This window comes from Glycine soja, chromosome 1 (genome assembly GCF_004193775.1).
Source record: "Glycine soja cultivar W05 chromosome 1, ASM419377v2, whole genome shotgun sequence".
In the NCBI taxonomy this organism is placed as follows: Eukaryota; Viridiplantae; Streptophyta; class Magnoliopsida; order Fabales; family Fabaceae; genus Glycine; species Glycine soja.
In genome coordinates, this window is record NC_041002.1 from 28260952 (window position 1) to 28266470 (window position 5519).

Here is a 5519-nt window from a genome sequence, read left to right on the forward strand (position 1 = left end):
AACTTGCAAGTACCATGGGGGTGTCCCCGGGGCATTCCGTCGAAAAAATGCTTGGCCCTTAAAATACAAGGTCCAACATTTAATGGATGCCGGATGGCTGACTTTCCAAGAGGATCGGCCCAATGTGAGGACCAACCCCCTCGCCAATCATGGAGGGGGAGCAGTTAATGCAGTTGAATCCGATAGGCCCCACAGGTCTAAAACCTTTAAGAGATGTGGCAAACCCTAGGAGGTTTATCTTTGAGGCCCTACAAAAGGGAGGTGTAATTCCCCATAGTGGGTGCAAGGAGGATTCCTGTCTGCTACATTTCGGCGAGATGCATGACATGGAGACGTGTTTGGAAGTAGAGGAATTGTTACAGCGGATGATAGACCAAGGTCGACTAGAAGTCGGCATTGAAGGAAAAGAAGAGCAGCATATATGCATGCAATCTACGGAGGGGAGCGGTGTTGCGAAGCCCAAACCCTTGGTGATATACTTCACTAAAAGTGCAGCCTCGCAAAAGCCCGGGCACCCCTTAATGGCCAAACCTGTTCCTTTCCCGTACCAAAATAGTCACGCGGTCCCGTGGAGATATACACCTCCGGGGAAGAAGGAAGAAGAAGTCACTGACGTCAGCTCGCTGTCAGCTAAAGTAACAAACATCACGGGGCTGAGTGGTGCGACCCGTAGTGGTCGTGTGTTCGCACTCCGGACCTACCAGTCCAACCCGCCGACGTCAAAGGAAAAGGAAAAGTGGTGGAGGAACAAGATGGTGAAGCACCCCACGCTTCGAATAAAGATATTCCAGCAAAGGGGCCCCCAGAGAAAAAGGATGGTAGAAAGGAGGTGTCGCTAGAGGAAGCCAGCGAGTTCCTTCGGATAATTCAGCAGAGCGAATTCAAGGTTATCGAACAGCTCAACAAAACCCCGGCTAGGGTCTCGCTGTTAGAGTTACTTATGAGCTCCGAGCCTCATCGGGCTCTGCTAGTAAAAGTGCTGAACGAGGCTCACGTGGCCCAAGATATTTCGGTAGAAGGTTTCGGAGGGCTGGTCAACAATATCACTGCCAACAACTATCTTGCCTTCGCCGAAGAAGAAATCCCCGCTGAGGGGAGAGGGCATAATAAGGCTTTACACGTATCAGTCAAGTGTATGGACCATATCGTGGCCAAGGTACTCATCGATAATGGTTCCAGTTTAAACGTGATGCCTAAGAGCACTTTGGACAAGTTACCATTCAATGCTTCCCTTTTAAAACCAAGTTCAATGGTGGTTCGGGCCTTCGACGGCACTCGTCGAGAGGTTAGGGGAGAGATCGATCTCCCTGTACAGATGGGCCCTCACACCTGTCAAGTCACTTTCCAGATAATGGACATTAACCCCCCCTACAGTTGCCTGTTGGGGCGCCCGTGGATCCACTCAGTGGGTGTTGTGCCTTCTACACTCCACCAAAAGCTGAAATTCGTAGTGGAGGGGCACTTGGTCATCGTGTCAGGCGAGGAAGATATCTTGGTAAGCTGCCCATCCTCCATGCCTTATGTGGAAGCCGCAGAAGAATCGTTAGAAACCGCTTTCCAGTCTTTTGAGGTGGTCAGCATTTCCTCCGTGGATTCCCTCTTTGGGCAACCTTGTCTGTCCGATGCGGCGGTAATGATGGCCCGAGTTATGTTGGGGAACGGTTATGAACCCGGGATGGGTTTAGGCAAAGACAATGGCGGCATAACTAGTCTGATAAAAACCCAAGGGAATCGTGGGAAGTATGGTTTAGGCTATAAGCCCACTCCGGCGGACATGAAAAGAAGCATCGCGGGAAGGAAGAACAGTGGTCAGAGCTCGCGTTGGAAACAAGAAAGTGAAGGAAGCCCGCCCTGCCACATAAGTAGAAGCTTTATAAGTGCGGGTCTGGGAGACGAAGGTCAAGTGTTCGCGATATGTGAAGATGATGTTCCAAGTACTTTGGATTTGGTCCGACCATGCCCTCCTGATTTCCAGCTGGGAAATTGGCGAGTGGAGGAACGCCCCGGCATTTACGCAACAAGCATAATGTAAACCTTTACGGTTTTAAAAGCTCTATAGTTGGGCCTAGGCTTTAGAGTTTTCATTTTGTTAAGGCTTTGTGTCTTTTGTTTTTGAATTTATAATACAAGGATCTTTCTTCATCTGTTCCTGGTCTCTACCCATTCTTATTCATTTGCATGTTTACTTCTTTTCTGAAACGGCAGATCCGATGACGAGTCCCCCGAAGGTACTAATACCTGGGACCCGTCTATCGACTTCGAGCAAGAAATGAATCAAACGGAAGATGAAGAAAATGAGGATGTGGGACTTCCCCCAGAACTAGAAAGAATGGTCGCCCATGAGGACCAAGAAATGGGGCCTCATCAAGAAGAAACAGAGCTAGTAGACTTAGGAATTGGCAGTGGAAAGAGGGAAGTAAAGATAGGTACAGGTATTACCGCACCTATCCGTGAAGAATTAATAATCCTGCTAAAAGACTACCAAGACATCTTTGCTTGGTCATACCAAGATATGCCCGGTTTGAGTTCTGACATTTGCAGCACCGATTACCTCTAAATCCCGGGTGTTCCCCGGTAAAACAGAAACTAAGAAGGATGAAGCCCGAAACATCCTTGAAGATAAAAGAAGAAGTGAAGAAGCAATTTGACGCTGGATTTCTGGCCGTCGCTCGGTATCCAGAATGGGTTGCCAACATCGTACCAGTTCCTAAAAAAGACGGGAAAGTACGAATGTGTGTAGATTATCGGGACCTGAATCGGGCCAGTCCCAAGGACAATTTTCCGTTACCACACATCGATATCCTCGTTGATAACACGACCAATTTCGCTTTATTTTCCTTCATGGATGGTTTCTCTGGTTACAATCAGATAAAGATGGCGCCCGAGGATATGGAAAAGACTACTTTCGTCACCCTGTGGGGAACGTTCTGTTACAAGGTGATGTCCTTTGGACTCAAGAATGCCGGGGCAACTTATCAACGGGCCATGGTAGCTTTGTTCCATGATATGATGCATCAAGAGATCGAGGTCTACGTGGACGACATAATTACTAAATCTAAATCTGAGGAAGAACACCTTGTCAACCTGCGGAAATTGTTCGAAAGGCTTAAGAAATATCAATTAAGGCTGAACCCCGCTAAGTGTACCTTTGGGGTCAAATCAGGGAAATTGCTTGGTTTCGTTGTAAGCCAGAAAGGGATAGAGGTAGACCCCGAAAAAGTGAAGGCTATCCTTGAGATGCCAGAACCCCGTACAGAGAGGCAAGTCCGAGGTTTCCTGGGGCGCTTGAATTATATTGCCAGATTCATATCGCAGCTCACCGCCATTTGTGAGCCGTTGTTTAAACTCTTGCGTAAAAACCAAACTGATCGGTGGAATGCGGATTGCCAAGAGGCTTTTGGAAGGATCAAAAAGTGCCTAATGAATCCTCCCGTGCTTATGCCACCAGTTCCTGGAAGGCCTCTCATTTTGTACATGACAATCTTGGACGAGTCAATGGGGTGTATGCTGGGGCAACATGACGAATCCGGGAAGAAAGAGCGCGCTGTTTACTACCTAAGTAAGAAGTTCACAACCTGTGAGATGAATTACTCCTTGCTCGAAAGAACGTGTTGTGCTTTAGTATGGGCATCCCATCGCTTAAGGCAGTACATGCTGAGCCATACTACCTGGTTGATATCCAAAATGGACCCAGTTAAGTACATCTTTGAAAAGCCAGCTCTCACAGGACGAATCGCCCGGTGGCAAGTCTTGCTATCTGAGTTTGATATAGTCTACGTCACCCAAAAGGCGATAAAAGGAAGCGCTTTGGCAGATTACTTGGCTCAACAGCCTCTTAACGACTACCAGCCCATGCATCCGGAATTCCCGGATGAGGACATCATGGCCTTGTTCGAGGAAAAGTTGGACGAAGATCGGGACAAATGGACTGTATGGTTTGACGGAGCGTCAAACATTCTAGGTCATGGCGTTGGGGCAGTGTTGATCTCTCCGGACAATCAATGTGTACCTTTCACAGCTAGGCTAGGATTCGACTGCACCAACAACATGGCCGAATATGAAGCATGTGCCCTAGCCGTCCAGGCAGCAATCGACTCCGATGTCAAACTACTCAAGGTGTACGGCGACTCAGCGTTGGTAATCCATCAGCTGAGAGGAGAATGGGAAACTAGAGATCCCAAGCTGATACCCTACAAAGCCTACATCAAGGAGTTGGCTGAGACTTTCGATGAGATCTCCTTCCATCATGTTCCCCGCGAGGAAAATCAAATGGCGGATGCACTTGCTACATTGGCATCTATGTTCCAGCTAACACCGCACGGGGACCTACCCTACATTGAATTTCAGTGTCGTGGCAAACCCGCACATTGTTGCCAAGTGGAAGAGGAACGGGACGGAAAGCCCTGGTATTACGACATCAAGCGATATGTCGAAAGCAAAGAATACCCGCCAGAGATTGCCGATAACGATAAAAGGACATTGAGGAGGTTGGCAGCCAGTTTCTTCATGAGCGGAGGCACACTGTATAAGAGAAATCACGACATGACACTCCTGCGATGTGTGGATGCCAAGGAGGCAAATCACATGATCGAGGAAGTCCATGAGGGCTCGTTTGGAACACACGCCAACGGGCATGCTATGGCCAGGAAGATCTTAAGAGCAGGTTATTACTGGCTTACCATGGAAAGTGATTGTTGTGTCCATGTGAGGAAGTGCCACAAATGTCAAGCATTCGCGGATAATGTCAATGCCCCACCGCATCCCCTGAATGTCATGTCCGCCCCTTGGCCTTTCTCCATGTGGGGAATATGTCATCGGGGCCATTGAGCCCAAGGCCTCGAATGGTCATCGCTTCATCCTCGTAGCAATAGATTATTTCACCAAGTGGGTCGAGGCGGCTTCATATACCAATGTCACGAGGAATGTGGTGGTCAGGTTCATTAAGAAGGAGATTATCTGCCGATATGGTTTGCCAAGGAAGATTATCACGGACAACGGCACCAACCTGAATAACAAGATGATGGGGGAAATGTGCGAGGAGTTTAAAATCCAGCATCACAATTCCACACCCTACCGGCCAAAGATGAATGGAGCCGTGGAAGCAGCCAATAAGAATATCAAAAAGATTATCCAAAAGATGACCGTGTCATACAAGGATTGGCACGAGATGCTCCCATTCGCGTTACACGGTTACCGGACTTCAGTGCGAACGTCAACTGGGGCAACGCCGTTCTCATTGGTATATGGGATGGAGGCGGTGTTACCATTTGAGGTAGAAGTCCCGTCATTAAGGATCTTGGCAGAATCCGGATTAAAGGAATCAGAGTGGGCTCAAACACGCTACGATCAGCTCAACCTCATTGAGGGTAAGCGCTTAACGGCCATGAGTCATGGGCGCTTGTACCAGCAAAGAATGAAGAGCGCGTTCGACAAGAAAGTACGCTTACGCAAGTTCCATGAGGGAGACCTTGTGCTAAGGAAAATGTCCCATGCTGTCAAGGACCATCGAGGGAAAATGG